Here is a 21319-nt window from a genome sequence, read left to right on the forward strand (position 1 = left end):
ATGTTGGCCAGTTAGCTCTTTTTGCTTACTGAGGTTGTACACTGGTTTTGGAGAAGACTGAATAATCAGTTTCAGAGTTACTTTCACGTTGTACTGCTCAGATACTGTTGAATTAAAGTCACGAAGTGTTCATGGAAAATAATGTCAGAAGTTACTAAGAATAATGTCTGAAATGTGCACGGGTTATGAAGTGCTGGAGAGAAAAAAATGGGTCAGTGCGTTGATTCTCTTGGGGTAAGGGTGGGGACCACATTCTTTAAGGGGTGATAACAGAAGCTCTAGTTAAAACATTTCTAAATATACACAACCCACCTCCTGAGATTCTGCTGTAGCTGTCATCCCCAGGGTTTGTCGTTTTCCTTTATTCTGCTTTGCATCACTCTGTCTTCTCACTACTAGTAGTTACTTTTAGGGTTATTGTGAATATTGTTAGATATAAGATGAATTGGTGCATATACTCTGAGGCTGGGAGACCATTGTAATTGATTGGTCAGGTATTTTATAGCAAACTTCTATGCAGGATATAGGATTAGATGAAGCCTTCATATACAGTAAGCTTTCAGAATTTAAATTAAAAATGAAAAAATAAATGGAGATTTATGGGAATATATTGTAAGGATGACAGATAATTTCAGTGGTGAGAAAAAGGTCATCTCTGACTGTGTTTCAAAGTCATAAAGTGGTTCAGCATGATATTCCTGGTGTAAGTGAATTCAAGGAGTGTTGTACAGCAGAGGAAACGGGAGACATCCTCTGAATAACTGTTATTTCAAGAGGCTGGGTATAGGCAGAATTAAAGAAGGTAGAAGTGGAGAGCGAATTTCAAGAAAATAGCAAGGTGGTTTCAATTTGAGAGAAGTTAGATGAATCATGTAATAAGGATTTGGGGTGGTTATGGACTTGTAGCTCCATCAGCAGCATATGAGCTGATGTATGATTAGTAGGTCTGAAAAAATGTCAAGGAAGAGGAGGAAAGGAGACTCATGGTATGGAACAGATTAAGGACTTATTTACAGATCCACTGAAGGAACACGTTTGAAATTCTCCAGTTCTTCAAGTTGGTACTCATGATTAAAAGAATTAAGAAGTCAGTTTTGAGAACTAACAGTAAAGCAGTTGATCACCTGACTGGTGTTTTGATGTGAAGCAGAGTTAAAGGGATAAAATCTGTATGATGGGAGATCAGGAAGGCAACAATGGTGCATTCATGCACAGCCAACACTCAAGTATTTGTTTGAGTATTGTCCTGGGGAGCCATGGAGGATATGGTTTTTGTGTTTTAAGGGAATCATAGTCTGATTGGCAGAGGGATAACATCAAAGGCCAACCTAAACGGAAGACAGCAAATGTTGGTGTGTCAAATGAATGTTAGTGCTGTTTGAAGTGTGAATCGCAGATCCCAGGCCCCAATCCAAACCAACTCTTATTATTTTCCTATGGCTGCCTACAAGTTACCACAAACTTAGTGATTTTAAACAGCACACACTTATTATCTCACAGTTTCTGTGGGTCAGGAGTCTGAGTTGCTAAGATGGTTCCTCTGCTTCGGGGTCTGTCACCATGCTGCAGTCAAGGTGTTAGCCAGCGCTGGGTTCACCTCAGAGACTCAACTGAGGAAGAGTCTGATTCTAATCTCCAGTTGTTGGCTGAGTTCTTTTCCTTGCTGCTCCAGGATTCATGACAACTTGCTTCTTCAAAGCCAGCAGTGGGGTTGGTGGGTGGGGTTCTACTAGCTTCAGAGTCTTGCATAGTGTCATGTGACAGCCTGTCATCTTTGCCATATTCTGTTGGTTAAAAGCAAGTCACAGTTCCCTCCCACACTGAAGGGGAGGTAAACACACAAAAGCATGGACAGTAGGAGGTAGGGATCATGGGTTCACTGTAAAGTCTTGTCTGCGGCAACTACTGAATCAGAATCTACATTTCAGCAACACTCCTTAGACGATTACATTTTAAGAAATTTTTACAGATGGTAGGTGCCAAAGAAGGTTGATTTAGAGGGAGAAGAAAGTTCTTTGGGCTTGACCTGGCCAGGTGAATTGTTTTATGGTCAGCAAAATAATTTGTTATGTAAAAGCTTATTCACATCAGGGAATTTTTGGTATTCTTTCTCCCTGCCACTTCTGCTTGAGTATAGTGTTTTTCACGTTTGTAGTGCTGTTGAACTCCCCGAGAGAGTTTGTAACATCCTAACTTGGGCTTAAAAAAAAAAAAAGTTGTTCCTTTCTCTTTTACTATTCCATTTTGGTGATAGGGGTTGGTGTAAAGTAATGGACACGCTCTGCCCTAATAGCAGAACTATCTTGGGAAAGACATTGAACTATCCTTAGCATCAATTCTTTTATATGTAAGTTCTGTCATTCTTCTCTTACAGGGCTGTTGCGTGAATTGAATGAGTTAAAGAAGTGAAAGTTCTTGGTAAAGTGTAAAGCATTATATAATGTTGTAGTGGACTCATTTTGTTGTATTGCCTTATTCACAGGGCTGCCCCCTTCCTACCAATAGTAGTGTGTACCCAAAAGTCATGATTTTTCCTTGAATTAGTCTGATGACAGACCTTCAGGGAAGGCATAGATGGCTGATCCAAACTGGGTCACACAGATTCTCTGTCTTGGGAATTTGGATTTGGGACCAAATGATGACAGTTTAGTCCTTGCTGATCTAACATAAAGAGATTAGAAACCGAGGAAGCTGTGGTACAGCTGACTTCTACTGTATGAGTGGCAGAGAATGCTCCTTGCAGAGGACAGAGGCAGCTCAGATCTGAAGAGACAAGAAAAGTTATAGAGAAAGAGGGCTTACTGCTGGGGGCCAGTCTGCTTTTCATTTCCTGCTTGCTTTTCTGGGTCCTGGCAGCATTTTCGCCTTTAAGTTGTATAACACATAACTCTAAATCTATGTATTAGTAATAATTTCCCTCTTTTGTTCAGGCTATTTGGAGTTGTTTTCTGTTACTTACAACTAGAGAGCTGAAATGTGAGCCAATAAGTGTGTACTTAAAATTTTTAAAAAATCTCCTAACTACTCATTTATTTTCCCCCCAGTGCCTATATAATTTGCTTTTAAAAGCCAATTATATTTCTTCATTCATTGAATAGTCATTGAGCATTTTTTCAGGATACTTTAGAAATGCCAAAATGAAGAATATGATCCTTGCCCTGAAGCAGTTTTTTAATTTACTAAGAGAAATGGACATTTAAATGACAACCTATAATACTAGGCAGAATAAAGAAATAAGAGCTATGTGCAATTCATTTGAGGTAATTTTTATGTTATGCCCAGTAACCTTATTGAAGGTCATTAAAAATTTCATTTTTTGCAAAAAATGGAGCCCTTTTGTTCGCTGATTGATGATAAGGTCCTGACATGCGTTTGGACCCATCATTTTTGCTTGTGTCTCTGAACATTGGAAGTAGGCTGGGCAGTTTGGCCTATATACCTTTCTTCATTAAGTAGGCAGAGGACAATACACTGAGGTAGGCAAAACTGAAAACAAAACAGAAGTTCAAATCGGAGATTTTAGAAAAACTTGCTTAGTGAAGTTGTTGATTTCTTGGTTAAGTCGTCCTTTAGCTCTGGGTGATTTTCATGTTTAAGGTTGGCTTTAGAGGTTTTGTTTTCCTTATAGCTTGCATCATGTATAAAAAGGGTACTTATATATCTTATATTATACAATAAAGAGGGTACTGATATTGCTTGCATTGCTTGATAAAAAGGGTGCCTAACATAAGAGTTGTGTGTTTCCTGTAGTTCGCATTACATAATAAAATCGGTGCTTAAATTAGATGGGAGCCAGTGAAATTATAGTCAAACTGCATGAAGCTGATTTTAGAACCACATTTTCTTAACATGGAGGTTATGTAGGTTACATGTTTTACTGGCTCATGCAGCTCTTCAAAATGACCCAGTTCAGAATGACATTCAACTTAGAGCTGATTGAAATGGGCATTGGTGGAAAATCCCTTGGGGATTTATGGAGCAATTAAAAAAAAAAAAACTAGGAATCTCATTCTTTTTAATAATAGAAAAAAAATATGTAGTTAGAATTTTAGAGAAGTATGCGAAGGTTTTATCTTACTGCAGAAATTGTGGGAAATGCTTACTTTTTAAAAGGAGAAAGGGAAAGAATCTCATGTTGAAAATTATCGCGGTGGCTCAAGCCTGTAATCCAGCACTTTGGGAGGCCGAGATGGGCGGATCACGAGGTCAGGAGATCGAGACCATCCTGGCTAACACGGTGAAACCCCGTCTCTACTAAGAAATACAAAAAATAGCCGGGCGAGGTGGCAGCGCCTGTAGTCCCAGCTACTCGGGAGACTGAGGCCGGAGAATGGCGTGAACCCGGGAGGCGGAGCTTGCAGTGAGCTGAGATGCGGCCACTGCACTCCAGCCTGGGCTACAGAGCGAGACTCCGTCTCAAAAAAAAAAAAAAAAAAAAAAAAGAAAATTATCACTAGGTAAAGTAATAGAATTAACGGAGCAATCCAAAATGAGCTAAATAAGTTTCTTTGTGAGAATTCTTTTAGAGATTAATTCTAGAATTCTTCTAGAGAGTTCATAATATATGGCAAAACTAATATTACTGCTTAGATATTCTATGTCATCTTTTGTCCTCACTTTAGGTAAGCCATATGTAAGTCATAACACTCTCTATCTTACTTTACATCACTTTGCTCATTTGGTGATTGTGTAGATGTGAATATGTGCACGTGTGTAGACTTTTGTCAGTTTCCTTCCTGCTAAATTTTAAGAATCATGTGATTAGCTTATTATTATGTACCCCGTACCTAGTGCTGTTCTTGTACATAATAGGTGTTTAGTAACTACTGAATGAATAAATGAATATTTCTCATAAGCTTGTACCCCACAAGCATTACTCATAAAAAGATATGCCTGGAATATTTAGAGGTAACATTATGTTTAGAGTCATAATGTTGTATATTCGATGTGAAGTTTAGCACTATGAATAGAAACAATCCCTAAAAATGTGATCAGCTTAACTCTTGTTTCTTATATTCTCTCAGAGAGAAGCTAAACTTAAGAAAAGAGAGAGGGAGATCAATAGATGGGACATTTAAAATCTTTAGCCTGTAACTTGACAAATGACTACCAAAATTCTCTGGAGGCAAAGCCTCTAGAAAGTAGGTTGGCTAGCACACAGAAAACATTAAGGGAGTTCCCAAAGCTTCAGACTATATTAGTGATGGCAATCAGTTCAGTGAGGAAATAACAGTATTTTCCTAGGGCCAGAGCTCAGGATGGGGAGACACTGCCATAGTACCCTGGCGGGGGGAAAGCATGGGCTCCATGGACTCCAGTTACAGTTGGCAGGGAGAAGAACTTTAAAGACAATGAGCTGAACAGCCATGGAAGCTTCAGGGGATAGGGAGATGTTGGTAGGGAGTTGCTTTTTCAAGGGAGGACAGAATTTAGAAGTCGGTAGTCTGGGGAATGTAAACCAAAAATAAAATTCTGAGGCCCCCCAGTCATTTGAATGGACTTCCTCCTCAGCCAAGATACTCTTTTGTTTTTTGTTTGTTTGAGACGGAGTCTCGATCTGTCAACTAGGCTGGAGTGCAGTGGCGCAATCTTGGCTTACTGCAACCTCTGCCTACTGGGCTCAAGCGATTCTCCTGTCTCAGCCTCCTGAGTAGCTGGGATTACAGGTGCACGCTGCCACACCCGGCTAATTTTTTGTGTTTTAGTAGAGACGGGGTATCACCATGTTGCCCAGGCTGGTCTCGAACTCCTAAGCTCAGGCAATCCACGTGCCTCAGCGTCCCAAAGTGCTGGGATTACAGGTGTGAGCCATCACGTCTGGCTCAATACACTCTTAACATTTAATCTGAAAGACTGGCTCAGGTCATGACGGGAACATGGGGAGTTGGACATGCCCCATTATACCTCTCTAGGATTAACATCAACACAGACTTTAAGTCTGAGGAGAAACATTTTACAGCCTATTCTGTGAAGCCTACTACCTGAAGGCTTCCTCTGCAAATAAGAGCTTTGATCTCCACAGTCCTTTCTCTTAACCCAGCCATTCCTTTCTCTTGATCCCAGGTCTTTAGATAAACTCAACCGATTGTCAACCAGAAAAATTTTAAAATCTACCTATAATCTGGAACACTCTGCTTTGAGGTGTCCTACCTTTCTGGACCAGACCATTATATTTCCTAAATGTATTTGATTGATGTCTCATGCCTCCCTGAAATGTATAAAACCAAACTGCACCTCGACCACATTGGGCACATGTTCTCAGGATCTCCTGAGGGTTGTGCCATGGGCCGTGGTCACTAATATTTGACTCAGAATATATCTCTTCAAATATTTTACAGAGTTTGACTCTTTTTGTCTACAGGAGGGAGATATGAGCACCCCTTTCCCATAGATGTTTTCTGTTTCTGGTGATGATGTTTTTCGTGTTAGGGAATTCAGCCTTGGCTATTATTCTATGTTCATTTTAAGGTTAGTAACTTCATGCCCCAGTTGGGGGTTACGTGTCTGTAATTGCCACAGAAGCAACCCTGTGTGTTCATGCCTGCAGCTGGCTATGAATCTGTCAAGGAAAGAGCAAGTAAATATTTTCTTACAAATATAAAAGGAAGAGTTAAACACTTATTGTTTGGAAACCAAGCTGATAAGCATATTATATTGTCTGCGGCCCCAGAAATAAGCAAATTAATTACATGCAAATAAGTTGCTCATGAAGTGTGGGATAATAATAGTATCTGCTTGGATGTTTATGGCAAATTTATTTACATGGCTCAATTTTCTGCTAATTTTCCTGTGGAAAATAATAAATATTGGTTCCTTTTGCCTTTCTTTTAGAAACACTTCCTTGAAATTATGAAAACTGTTACCGTGTCTTGCTATCTTTGCTTTGCCAAGGGCAATTTTAAAGACAGTATTTGTAAATACATGGTGAAGAAAGAACTATTAATGAATGTAGGTTCTTTCTGCTGTAAACAGATGGTTGTCATCACCAACATCATTAAATAATACAGAGGTTCTTATTATTGAATATCAACATTCAATAGTTCAGTTGACTTCCTGTTGATCTTTTTCATGAACATCTTTTGATGTCAGCTTCTTGCTGAGCTTCAGACATTTCCTCTCTTAAGGTAAAACAGGGAATTGAGCAGTTTATATTGACAGTGTGATCCATGGTCTCTGTCTTTTTCATTAATGAGTAATTGGATTCACATTGAAAAGATGGCTCTAAACTCTGCCTGGTGCTCCATATACTCTAAAGGAACCTTAGCATCCAATGTGACTCTCTTGATGTTCCCATATATTTTTTTTTGAGGTATATCAAAGGTGATTTGATGAGTTGTTTTATTTTTTTCAAGATAATCATTTTTTTTGCAGTTCATTAAGTTGGATTGTATGTCAGTCACCTCATAAGCTAGGGGATGAGTGTGGGAATGAGTCTTTAGTTGGGATGAAGAGTGTTTTTTTTTGTATCCAACTTTATAGGCTGTGCTTCTCCACTCCCAGCCTTTGTGAGCCACAGTTGTACTGGGTTACTATTTTATTTGTTTGCTGTCTATATGCTAAGGCTCAAGCATTGACATTACCTCTATGCATTTTCATCAGCACCTCTGACATTTTGACATGACAAGCTTGAAACTATTATCTTTATGGAATGCCCGACACCATCATCTGTTGTTCACAAAACAGGAAGTAGAATGGAAATGGATTTTTGTTTTAATTTTTGGTAGAGCAGGAATTTTAACATCTAGTCAGAAAGGAAAACAGCAATTTGTATCTTGGATTAGCTTTTATCAGCTACTCTGTAACCTCATTTCTGCCATCTACAAGTGCGTTGCGGTGCAGGGAGATGTGGGGTTGGCACAGGAAGGTTCAATCACCAAACTCTGTACTCTATAAATTAACATCTTGCTTTTGCATGGGCTCTCTTTGCCAGTTTTCTCCATCAGTTGCCATGGCAGAGATGAGAGTTTGGGAGGCTGGTGGCCAAATATTTTCTTATTGTATTTCCAGTGGGTAAGGGGTGGTACCACACACACCTTGGGTATTCCATTTTTCTTCCTTTCAGTTTGAGATTCCCATGTAGAAAAATTCTACTGTGCTTTGATAATCTGATTAACAGAAGGAGAAAAATAAATTGGTAGGTTTTGAGGAGAGAATCAATTTCCTTATTACAGAAAAAGATGAGAGACATAACTACTTGTGTTTGCAAATTATTTGCTTCAGTCTGTGATACTTCCAAGAGTTTGAGAAATAGGGTATTTAACTTCTCAACTTATGACTGATAGGATCATGGTAAAAGTGCTGCAGCCTAATGGAAGCTTAAAAATGCAGCTCTCAGAATTGCTGGATCACACTTGACAGTGATTTGTATGTCTACAGCTTATTAAACCTCAGCATAGAGAATGTCCTGATTTAAAATTATTCAATTTTATTCACTTGGTCTGATGTGAGGAGCAGCCATCCTTCCTGTTGTCTTGCATAGTCGAATGTAAATTTCTCAGCTACAGTTAAATTTCTGGTCAAGGCCAACCACACTGAGTATTAAGGAGTTCTTTCTCCCTTGGATTTCTCAATCAGAGAATTGCTAACATTTCACCTTTGACTTTGTTCACTATTGACATCTAAATGCCATTTGTTATTCTAGTAGCCATAAGCATTTGCCACCAAGTAGAGCACATGCCTTAGAGTGATCAGGAATAAACAATGTCAGAACAAATGGTCATCACTCTGTGCTAATATTCTATTCTATTCTGTTCTGTTCTGCTCTACTCTGTTCTTATTTTATTGTAATCCTTAGAGCATGTCCAGCTTTGGCTAGTTATGCACAAACTCGATGCTTAGAAATGTGCTCTTGTAGAATTTATAAATCAGGAAACGGATTCAATAGTTGAGGCTTGAAGACTTGTTTAGTATAATATTCGGGTTCCTTCAGTTATATTCTACATCATTGTGTTTTCTGGTATGCCACTTGCTTTCTTTTATGCCACAAACATCTATTGGTACTTATTGTAGATATTAAATTTTGAGCCACGGTATACCAGGACTTATTAAAGTTAATTTTGGTAAAATTGCTTTCAGTAAGTATCATCATTTTTCTTAATTTTTTTTTTTTGCATTTTCTTTTTCCCTTTTTACCTGATCAAAAGTTACCTTATGAGTGTTATACAGATGTGTAGATTAGAAATTCTTATAATGAGTCAAACATTGACTAGAGGAGGATTGTGGAAATATTGATGTCTTGGAAAGGCTGAAGTTGCAGGGAAAGTATTAAGCAAGAGAGGCATGGTTTGAGAAAAGGGATTGAGGTGATTAACAGCATGGGTTGGAAGAAAATGATGAAGGAGAAGTGAGGATATTGATTTAGTAAAATGAAAGGGCACTGAAACAACGAAGTCTTAGAATATTAGAGAAAGAATTGATGGAAACATGACTTTTCATATTTTGTTTGAATCAATCTTAATGATGTTTATTTTGGATCTAAAATAATGAACCAAGTGTAAGACTGCTTTGAAATCACAATCTGAACATTATTTTAAACATTTCACTAGCAAATCATCTGCTTTGTGTTTTACTATGCTGTTTTCTAACTTTGCTAAGATAATTGATTCGGTTACGTATTAGGACCTAAATTTTTTCCATAATTTTTAATTTTTTAAAATTAAAAATATTGCGATATAATTCACATACAAGTCACCATTTTAAAGAATGTAACTCAATAGGTTTTAGTATATTCACAAGGTTGTGCAACTATCACCACTGTCTAATTCCAGATCATGTTTGTCACTCCAGAAAGAAAACTGTCCATTAGCAATCACTCACCATTACCAGTCACTCCCATTCCCGCTTCTCTTCAGCCTTTGGCAGTCACCAATCTACTTTCTATCTCTGTAGATTTGTCTGTTGTGGACATTTCATGTAAATGGAATCATACAGTATATGGCCTTTCTGACTAGCTTTCATTTAGCATAATGTTTTCAAGGTTTATCCATGTTATAGCATGGCAGTACCTAATTTCTTTTTATTGCTTAATAATAAGACAGGAGAATTCCCTTGACCCCCTCATGGGACTTGTGATGGGGGTGTGGCCCGCTTACTGGGCCACTGCTGTGCTCAAACCTCTTGAGGAATGGGGAACACGCAGGTGAGCAGGTCAGGGCTGGGACAAGCGCTTTTGGGCTCCAGCCCCATGGCAGTGTCTAGGGGTGTGTTAAAATTAATGCTCTTTTAGCAGTTGTCATCTGTGAACAGCTAAGTGTTAACCAGCTCAGTGGAGAGTCAGGGTGACAGCCTTTTACACCCTGCCTTCTTGGTACCTGAGTTCTTGTCTAGCATCCAGGAACAATCAGGTCACATGGACTTGAAGGATGTAGAGATTTTATTGAGTGGAAGTGGCTGTCAGCAGGATGGGGAGATGGAAAGGAGGTGGAGTGGGAAGAGGATCTTCCCTCATCTCCAGCCATCCCTGGCTGAACTCCTGTTGACCTTCAGATGCTTCTTCTCTTTTCTCCTTCTCTCCTGCACTGCTCTGTTCCTCTGCCAGTGTAGTTTGGGGTTTTTATGGGTAAAGGATGGGGGGCTGGCGGGCCAGGGTGATTTTGGAAAAAGCAACATTTGAGCGGGAAAACAAGGATAACTCTTCCCATTTAGGGCAGTGGTTTCCAGGCTTGTGGGTGGGGCCTTTGCTGGGGAACTGCCTTCTTCTATCTAATATTTCCCTGCCTCCTGTCCATATCAATAATATTCCATTATATGGACATTTTGTTTATCCATTCATCAGTTGGTGGACATCTGGGTTGATTCCACATTTTTGCTGTTATTAATAATGCTGCTATAAAAATTTGCATGCAAGTCTTTTTGTGAATATTTGTTTACAATTTTGCTATACCTAGGAATGGAATTGTTGGGTCATATCGTAACTTTGTGTTTATCTTTCTGAGGAACTGCCAAACTGTTTTCCAAATCAGCTGTATCATTTTATATTCCACCACACATATTGGGCATATTATTTGAAATGTAACTGATATACTAACACAAAATAGGTTTACCCTTTCTGTCTTGCCTTTTGGACATCATATATACTGGAATTAGTTATTGTCTGATACTTTGAAAGGCCCTAAAATTGTAGAACTTGAGAGGTTCTAATGAATCCATCTTTCTGCTGGAATGGAAAATCCCTGAGGTCAGGTGCCTTGTCCGTTTTGTTCACTTCTGTATCTACTCCACCTATGTCAGCACTGTAAATACTAGGTGCTCAGCCAATTTTACTGAATAAATGAATCTAATCAAACTCCTCTGTTTCATAATGAGAAAAATGATGCCCAGAGATGTCAGGTAACTTTCTAAAGGTCACTAAAAAATTTAGTGGTAGAACAAGGACTAGAATTCTGGTCCTGATTTCCTTGCCAAATTCTTGCCATCATAGTCATCTTGAATTCACTGTTCTTCCTGAACTTCGTGGTCCATTGCTGACCTGATACAGAATTTTCTGACAGTTTTATAGCTGTGCTTTGGGGGTTTATTGACATTTAATGAGTGTTTTTGTTCTTGTGAAGTCATTTTCATGTTTACTGCTGAGGCTAGCATTCATAACAAGAAAAAAACATTTAAATGACTGCATTTTACCCAGGGAAGATAAATTACCGTTGCCTATCAATAAATAGATAACTTTCATTGCTGCCAAGATTATTAGATTGTGGAAGGCAATAAATTTGTACCCTCCCTTGTGAGTCACTTGCCTTAAAAATTTCACAACTAATTATCTGAAAGTGAGACAGGTTACTACAGGTTTGCTATCTACTGGTATTCTTTTCTTTCCTAATCACCCTTGCGGATGGAGGAATCCATTTTATCAGCCTTTCCTCCTTATTCTGCTCTTCCAGAGTAATATATGTGTAAATTAAATGTAGCATAGCTTAAGTAAGCATAGATTACCCTGTATCTGAGGCAGTGTTCTTAGAACCACATTTGCATGTTAAGTGGAGTTGTGTGCCATGAGGGATAGGTTTATAGACTGGACCCCTAATGAAGTTGAGAATCGTTGTGCAAAAGCTGTAGACTACAGGTCGACATCTAGAGCCTTTGAATGCAGAGAGCATATATTTCATTTCCTTTTGACAAAGACTTTATTTTATAAGGCTTTATGCGAAACAGTGTGTTCAATTACCTTACTTAAAACTCATTCCAGGAAGCAGACTGTTAGAATATTACTTGAAAGTACTGAGATTTCCCTCTTGTAACTTTTGATCAACTGATTGATACCTGGTATTTAAAGTAACACGTTTAAAAGATTCCTGAATTTTGTTGTATCTGTGAGAGATATTCTAGGAGGATCATAAGTCTATTATGATCATAATTGTGTTTCTGGTCTACTCTATCCCTTTAGTGTTGGGCGTTGAGAATGGGAGAATATAAAAGAATCCTTTTGGTTCAGGTAAAAAAGGCATTTTTAGAGAATTAGCATGGGACAGTCAGGAAAAAACAAAACAGGCTTTTATTTAGAAGATTCGTGTTCAAATTCTGGCTCTACATCTAATTAGTTATATAACCTTATTAACTTTACCAAGGCTCACTTTACTCATTTGTAAAATGTGGACAATAATAATAATTCCTACATTACAACATAGCTTTGTACTTTGTGAGCTAATGTATGGGACACACAGTAGGCATTTAATAGCTGATAGTGAAATCTGAACCTGGGGTTCATTGGACCTTCTTAAGAAAATTTTGGTAAATAGATATATAAATATGTGTCATATTTATATAATATACATATTCTTCTCCCCCCTTTATATCTGCATTCCATGTCTTGTTTCCAGTAGGATTTAACTGGCATGTGGTTGACAAGTTAACTTTTAAATGTATGTAATAGCCAGAGCCTTTTAAAGTTATCTTAAAATTTTCACTGTAAAGCTTTGTTAATAGCTGCTCTAAATCTGTTTGTCAAGTGCTTTCCACTCTCTTGCAGTTTCTGCTAATGCCACTACTATTGCTTACTACATTATCCAAGTTGGAAACCTTGGTGTGATCTTTCCTGCTTTCTCTTTTCTTTGTAATTCTGCTGTCTAGCAGGCTATTTCTATGCAAAACTAATACTTCATAAAATATGATTGATGCCGATGTAAGGTAGACAGCTTAGCAAGTACATGGACTTGAAACACTAGAGTATACTAAGCAGTACTCTATAGCTGTAATGTATTACCCTTTGTCAACAGATTTCTGAGGCATCAATGAAACTCCTAATCATGTCCATTTATACAATATAATACCAATTTTACAGTTTTTTCTGCTTAATTCTCATTCTTCTAATGGTACTATAAACGGCAGACTTATGTAAAACTAGGACTTATTTACTTAGATGATGAGATCTTGTTATACATAAGCAGCAGGATACCAGATGTGGTAAACAAATAACCTCTAGCAGCCTGAATGGAAGGATGCGGTAGGTTAGATTATTGTTCTGCAAATATTCATTCCCTAACCCACCCCACCCCCAGCAGCCCCCCACCCAACCAGTGAGAGCGGTCTGTTTCCTCGTCCAATTGCTACTGGGCTTGGTCGTGTGACTTGCTATAACCAATGGAATGTTAGCAAATATGCCACTAGCAAAGGCTTCAAATATGCTTGTGCAGTTGGACTTGGTCTTTGTACCTCTATTGTTTGCCGTGAGAAGAGCATGCTTCTAGTAGCTGCTAATTCAAGGAGGATGAAAAGCACTGGCTCTGGACCTGATCTGCAGGTTGGTACCAAGCCCAGTGTAGTCCAGCCTACAGCCAAGTCCCCGATAACGAGCATATATATGAGCAAGGAAGATATACTTGTTATATACTGCTGAGTTTTGAGGTGGTTTGTTACTCAGTATTGTGGCGGTAGCCAACAAATACAAAAGGATATTCATTTCTTTTAAAGACTTTCTTTGGGCACTGTTGTGAAAGCTATAGCTTTCCATGTAGCATCAAGAACTTTACTGTTCAATGGCACCTATTTTAATGCCAATTTTGTCTCTGGTTACTGGCAAAACTGTTCAGGATTGAAAGCTCAGTTTAAAGAAATGCTTACAATTCAGATGGGAAGAAGAGTGCTGGTTGACCCTGTCTATCTCCACAAACGTGTCTGTACTTGGAAGTTGTTTCTAGGAAAGTATAATGGCCAGTGGCTCTTTTTTTTGTTGTTGGATCAGCTAGTTGTATGTCCTTAGTGGTACAAAGGGCAGTGAATACACAAAGATAGTGTCTTTAATTATGGAAAGAGCCTATTAAAATTCCATTTTGTCTTAAGAAGTAAACATATAAAGGAATCTGGAGGAGGCCAAATGCCTCTTTAAAATAATGATTGTCTTGGGCTAATTCCTTTACTGTGCCTTCAGCATCATTAGATGCCAATCCTACTGTGTAGGTTCATTTGCAAACAAAACTGATTAGAGACTGGAGGCTGTGTGCATGAGACTTCCCTAAAGCAGAGGTTTCCGAAACCTGCACATTGTTTAAACTGGTTACCCTCAGTACTACTTTTATTTATTTTCTCTCTACATGGGGGGAAAAAAGAAGGTTGTTTATTTCAAAGGGTATTAGAACCCATTCTTCAAAAGAGAATACCGAAAAAAGAGAAAAAAGGGTATTGTGTAAAAGCTCAGAAGGTTTTCAGAATTTCCCTTTTTTGCCCATTATAAACATGATCTTTCCCTTTGCTCTGAGCTCCCCCCTCTGGCATTCATGGTATATTTCTCTTTCTAATACTACAAACTTCAAAGCTCCCCCTCCAAGTCATTTTGCAAACCCCCTAGACTGTAAAGTAATGGTAGGGGCTGCTTTTATTTCCCAGAGTTTGTGGTGGGGGTGGATTGAGAAATGTAGAGGAATTGCTGGCAACATTTATTAACTTTTAATTTGGTGCAGAAAAAATCGGAAACCAAGTACCATACACCATTGATGTTGCTTCAAAGATACTTTGAGCTTGTTTAACCATTTTTTAAAGCTTGTGTGCCAGGACTGAAATGAGGTGCCTTTTACACAGACTTCAGGATTGTGATGTCATAATAGATAAATCCATGTATCTGTTTGTTTTTGTAATTAAAGCTTTATTCTTCCTCTTTTTTTTTGTTTTCAATGGCTATCTTTGTTCTGATAGAGACTGATTGCTTTATTGTAAGTAAACTCCTAACTATTGTGTGATAGTTTCTTTAAAAAGAAGACTGGTGATGCCTAATTTATTAGCATCATTTGAAATCTGATTTTCAATATGGCTTAATTTTCCAGAAAATAAAGTTTCTCCCATTTAAGCATTAAAGGTTGTATTTTAACATCTTTAATGGAAATTTTATAAAATACGTTTCTCAGATTTGGTCCTTTTGTCACAATATACTGAGCACATTCAGACCTTTTCTGGTAACTGAAGGGCTGTCATTTTGAACCTGGTTAATGGATGCTTTGGTTGCACTTTTGCACACTACCCTTTATTGAATGTATTGTGATATGTCAGAGATCATCTTGTCACTTGTGAAGGCACGGACAATGTTCCACTGTGCTGAACCAGTCCCGGACTTCCATTTAAAAAAAAAAAAAAATCTTCCTTGTTGACTCTTCATGCCCTCTGTCTTTCCCTTGCTTTTTGGGGGTAGGTTATCATGTCTAGCTATTGATTGTGTCTGTTTCAGACAAGCTCCTCTTGCTAAGTTGCTCAACTATTGTAGTATGAGCTACAAAGGCAGAGAACCAAGGTGGTTAGAATTGTGTGTAGAATAAGCGACCAGAGAGCACTCTGTGGCAATATGCGCGTGAATTCTCACCTATGGATTGTATAACATAAGGAAATTTTGCCCCTGGAAATGTCCTTTTTTTCTTAATTTTCTCTTCTTTAGTTTCTGCTATTCTTATTAGTCCAGATTGCCAGGTAAATTAGGTATTATTCTGCTAACAATGGCAATGAAATGATACCTAAAACACTTTTATTGTAGAATTCTTTATCCTAGTCCCATCCATCTGTATTTGTGTTCCTTAAATTTTAGCTATTCCATGAAGATCCATTTCTGGGAAAAATGCTCCATTATCTAGTGATCTGTTAATTTCTAGAAGTATCTAGGTTGGGGGTAAAGTTATTGCTGTTTATTTTGCCACCTGGATTGTGCTGAATGGATAAGTGAATGAATAAATATGCTTCTTTTGGTACTAAAGGAAGTGGGTTTTTTCTTTTTTGTGTGTGTGATTAAATATTTGGTTACTTTTTTTTCCTCTTAATTTGTTCTTGTCCTTTATTCCTTAGAGCCACATAAGGAAGGACAGGGTGAAAGAATTTGAATTATCTCAGGTTTTTTTTTTGTTTTTGTTTTTAAATAGATAGAATTTGCTCTTGCTATTCATTTCAAAAAACTGGTGCTCTTGCATCAGCCTGCTTGTTTTTGAAAGATGTTTTTCTTGGCATCCATACAAACTAATGATATGAACTGTATCAAACCCAGAGTGGTGTGGGCCTTCCTTGTGCTGCCTTCTGACTGTTTCAGCTGCTGTGTCTGTACTTACCCTTCTATGTGCCCTGAGCTCTGCCCTCTGACTGAGAAGATCTAGAATTTGACTGTCCTCTTTAGGCCAGAGCTATCATTACTCATATAAATGATACTCTTTTTTGAGATAGCTTTCTCCTTTCCTCTTCATTTGGCATCAAAACTAATAAATGATGAAACTAACTTCCTTTCCAGTAATGAGAACCTTTCTCTTTTTCTCTTTTTTGTCTCTCTTTTCCTCAGTGAAGGCAGTGTGGTGTTAAAAAAAAAAACAAAAAAAACCAAAACCCTAGTATTATTCATATCTTATGGGATACTCTACTGGCATAATACTTCTAATACTTCTTTACTAAAGCCTAGAACCATAGAGTTCAGTTTTGGGGACCTGACAAAAGAAGTAAGATAGACCTATGAAATAATCAGCCTCTTTAAGTATCATCATATACCCTTCCTATATATGAGCCAGTGGCTTTCAATTGGATTTAATCAGTATATGGTTATTAATGTGCACTATTATGGAATGCACTGTGCTCTATGCAAAAAAAAAAAAAATCCAAAAATGAAATCTTCACCCCCACGCCCACCCCCTTTATTTTAGCTTGTAGGAAATGCATTTCTTCTATTTTCCTTGTGTTGATAACTACTTTAGAGTAACTTATTATCTTTTCCCATGAGCTTTGTGTCAATTTCCTGGAGGCATATACTTTTATATAAATTTGCCTGTTGGCCCTGTCTATAAATTGAGGATGAATTGATTAAAAAATAATACATCTGAGTGACTATGGATGGGTTTGTGTTGGAGTGTGTGAGGATGCGAGGATCTTCCGTGATTCTTTGAGATATATAGTGCTCATAGTAAAGGCTAATTTAAAAATTTCTCTTTATTTTTGATTTCTTTTTAAATTTTGCATGTTATCCAAATTTGTTAGAGGGTTTCATTTTAAAGTACTGAAAATATTTGCCCAAATTAATATTTGTGTTCTACTTTTTTTTTTTTGCTTTTATAGTTTCTCAAATTTACCTATATTTGTGTTACTAGAGTTTTTAGATATTTATTCTGATTATGGCTTATGATGTAATTATCCACCAGATGTTTAAGTATTTTACCTTTTTCTGTTATTTACGAGAGAAAAAAATGAACTGTAAGCTCCCTGTGGTACAATTTTCTGTTCAGAAGAAATGCAAAAGTGTGGTGGCATTCATTTTGTAGCTCACGGTCTTTTCCCATTTTCAGTTATCTGGTGATCACTTACTATTTGCTCTAAACTCCAGACTAATGCTGGACAATGAAGAAGAATGCCTCTGACTTTGTGGAGCTCACATCTGGATGGGAAAACAGTGCTACTGGTTTCCCCACTAAAATTTTCCACAGTATTTCTTTGTTTCCATTTTAAGATCAATAGGATATTTTATTATCTAATATTTTTTCCACTTCAGATCTTTTATTTCCCCATTTTTCTGTGATGTTCCGTAATGATCGTAAATGACTCCACAAGTGCGTGCGTGAATTCCCGTAAGATCCTCTGCGTCCCATCATCCAGGCCTGCTGATTGGTATGAGTTCCGTATTGTCAAGTGTTCCCCATCTGCTTTTTGTCAGTCGCTATTTTTGCAAAGTCTTCATTCTCTCTAATTATACAAATATGTCTTCTTCATTTTTCTTGTCAAAGACAAATTAAAAAGAATTAGTTCAGTTTCTTAGCTAGTTTAGTCTTCATTAATTCCAAACCCCACTCCATTTTTAGCAGCATTTTCCTTTTCCTAGTCTTTGTCCCGCTCTTGGTAATTTTAAAAGCTCCTCTTCTCGTGTCTGACTTATTTGAGTAGCATGAATTAATTTGCTACCTCTGACTCTTTTCTGTAAGTTTTAGCTGACTGTAACAAGATACTTTTTCACTTTTCTCCATATTTAGTTCACATCTGTCTTTGTAGATATTTGAAGAGTCATTTGTGAAACTACATTAGGTGTTTCTTGTTCATTATCATTTTCCCCAAGAGGAATTTTAATCCTATGTGTGTTAATTATTTAATTATCCTAATGATGTCTCATATGGTACCCCTGGCCTCTTGCACACTGATGGAATTAATTCCTTATCCCAGGGCTCCTCAGAGTTCCTGATTCCTTAATGTTTATACTTTTATATTTAAATAGTCTTATATTAGTTTTTAAGTAACTTTCCCCTGGTTTTTCCTTGTCATCTTGATTTTGTCTCTTATTTCTCTAATGCCCTATGTTCTTTTGATGTAAATATTATGACATTAGTTTCTTCCTTTCTGTTGCCTCCAGTGGGGATTGTTATTATCTAATATACTCTGGTTTTCAAGCTTTAATGCCATGAGAATCACCTGGAATGCTTGTTAAAAGTCCAGATTTCTGAGTCTTAGCCCCAGACATTCTAATTCATTTGATTTGTGAAGAGCCTAGATATGAAGAGCCAAACATCCCAAGAAGTTTTATTGAGGTGGTCTACTGAGGCGGTCCACTACGGCTACCACCTGCTAACTGCCATCCTTTATCTTAAACGCAGCAGCCAGATTTTTCATCTCAGAACATTTATAAAATGCCTGCTCTCTGTTAGGCACTCAGAATATCACAGTGAGCAAAATGGACATTGTTCCTGATCTTGCAGTTCTTATAGTATGTTGAATTGCTTTCTTCATCTTAAAAACTTATTTGATTACCTGTTGCTTACAGATGACAGTAGGTCAGTTCATTAGTATTTTGCTGAGGTGCTGATAGAACGTAAGAACAATGACTGGGAATCAGGAAATTTGACTTACAGGTTTGGTTTTACTTCTGCCTCTGTACACATATGTTTTTGTGTATGTGTGTATATGTATGTGTGTGTTTCACTTGTAAAATGAAGGAGATTAGGCTGGATTACCACTGTTTCTTTCAGTCAGTATTTGAACCTCAGTTTCGGTTTCCATCTTCAATATGTTACAGTTATTTAAAGGAAATGTACCTTATTTCATCAGTTCTTTTTTTTTTTTGGAGACAGAGTGTCACTCTCTCTCCAGGCTGGAGTACAGTGGGGTGATCTCAGCTCACTGCAACCTCTGCCTCCTGGGTTCAAGCAATTCTCCTGCCTCAGCCTCCCGAGTAGCTGGGATTACAGGCCCCCACCACCACGCCCAGCTAATTTTTGTATTTTTAGTACAGACAGAGTTTCATCATGTTGGCCAGGATGGTCTCGATCTCTTGACCTCATGATCTGCCTGCCTTGGCTTCCCAAAGCACTGGGATTACAGGCGTGAGCCACCACACCTGGCCCATATTTCATCAGTTCTAATGTATCATCACTTACCAGATCCCTCCCAACTTCAGAGATGTTAAAATGTGAAATAATAGGTATCATATGATCCATGAAGTATAGTGTACGTATTTGTGTGTGAGTGTGTTTGTAGTTGTGAGGATAATGATACCACACAAAGCTACCTTCTGACTACTGACACATGGTTACTTGGGACCAAAAAAGCTGTATCACTGGTCTGACACTCCTGAAAGACTCAGGATTTATTAAGAGACATAAAGCCTATAACACAAAAGAAGCAAAGATGTAGGAGGAGATTACCAGTCTCTCAGCCCAGATGACCCTTCCCATGTTTTCTCTGGACCTGCCTCACTGTCGAATTGTGTAGTGTGTAAAGATTCCTAACAACCAAGCCATCAGCGGGACTATAACTCAGTGGGTAACTCTTCCATCTATCACTCACCTCTGACATCTCCAGGAAACCAAACTCAGATGAGCACAATTCTTATTATGAGTTATAGCTTCTTTCTTTATTTTTTTTACTTTTTAATTCAATATATTCATTTGAAAGCATTAAAAAATAAATTTAGTGATTAAATTGAATAATCACTTACGGCAACCCTCTCCCACCCCTACAGGGACACACAGTTTAACCATTTCTGAGTCGAGGCCTTGCATAGGTGACATTAACTACTGTTTACACTCTTCAGGAAGTTGTCATAGTTCTTGCACACTGCAATGGCTTTCTTTTCTCTCTTCATGTTTTCACTGGATCTGAGTCTTCCTGGGAGGGACAGTGACTTATTCAGGGATACAGAGGAAAGTACAGTATTGGAATCAATTCTGCATTTTTATAAAAGCTCTCATTCTGTTATTTTTCCCACCTTTATCTCCATCCCCCATTATCCATTCAATTCTGTCTTCCTTCCAAGTACTTTTAGCCTTACAATTAACTTCTCGTGCTATAGTTGGTCATCAGTGTTCATGATGTGGCTGGAAATGTCAGAGACATTTAAACCAGAGCAACTCCATATTGGTTAAGGGCTGGGTAAAATAAGGCTCAGATTTACTGGGCTGCATAATCCAGATGGTTTTAAGTTACAGGATGTGATAGGAGGTCAGCATAAGATACAGGTCATAAAGACCTTGCTGATAAAATAGGTTGCAGTAAAGAAGCTAGCCAAACCCACTAAAACCAAGATGGCAATGGGCGTGACCTCTGGTGGTCCTCACTGCTACACTCCCACCAGCAATGTGACAGTTTACAAATGCCATGGCAATGCATTGTAACTTCCATAGATGAAGTTACCATATATGGAAGTTACCCTAAAAAGGGGAGAGGTGAATAATCTACCCCTTGTTTAGCATATAATCGAGAAATAACCATAGAAGTGGGTAGCTATCAGTCCTTGGGGCTGCTCTGTGAAGTAGCCATTCTTTTATTCCTTTACTTTCTTAATAAAACTTGCTTTCACTTTACTCTGTGGACTCACCCTGAATTCTTTCTTGTGTGAGATTCAAGAACCCTCTCTTGGGGTCTGGATCAGGACCCCTTTCTGGAAACAGAAACATTTTAG

The 21319-nt window shown here is 38.0% G+C and overlaps 1 protein-coding gene across 9 annotated transcripts in view; it reads left to right on the forward strand.

The window, feature by feature from the left end:
- EXOC4 (exocyst complex component 4) overlaps positions 1 to 21319 on the forward strand; it is an 815224-nt gene that overhangs the window by 173272 nt on the left and 620633 nt on the right. The gene's annotated exons all lie outside the window — the stretch shown is intronic.

The sequence above is a fragment of the Macaca mulatta genome, chromosome 3, assembly GCF_049350105.2.
Source record: "Macaca mulatta isolate MMU2019108-1 chromosome 3, T2T-MMU8v2.0, whole genome shotgun sequence".
In the NCBI taxonomy this organism is placed as follows: Eukaryota; Metazoa; Chordata; class Mammalia; order Primates; family Cercopithecidae; genus Macaca; species Macaca mulatta.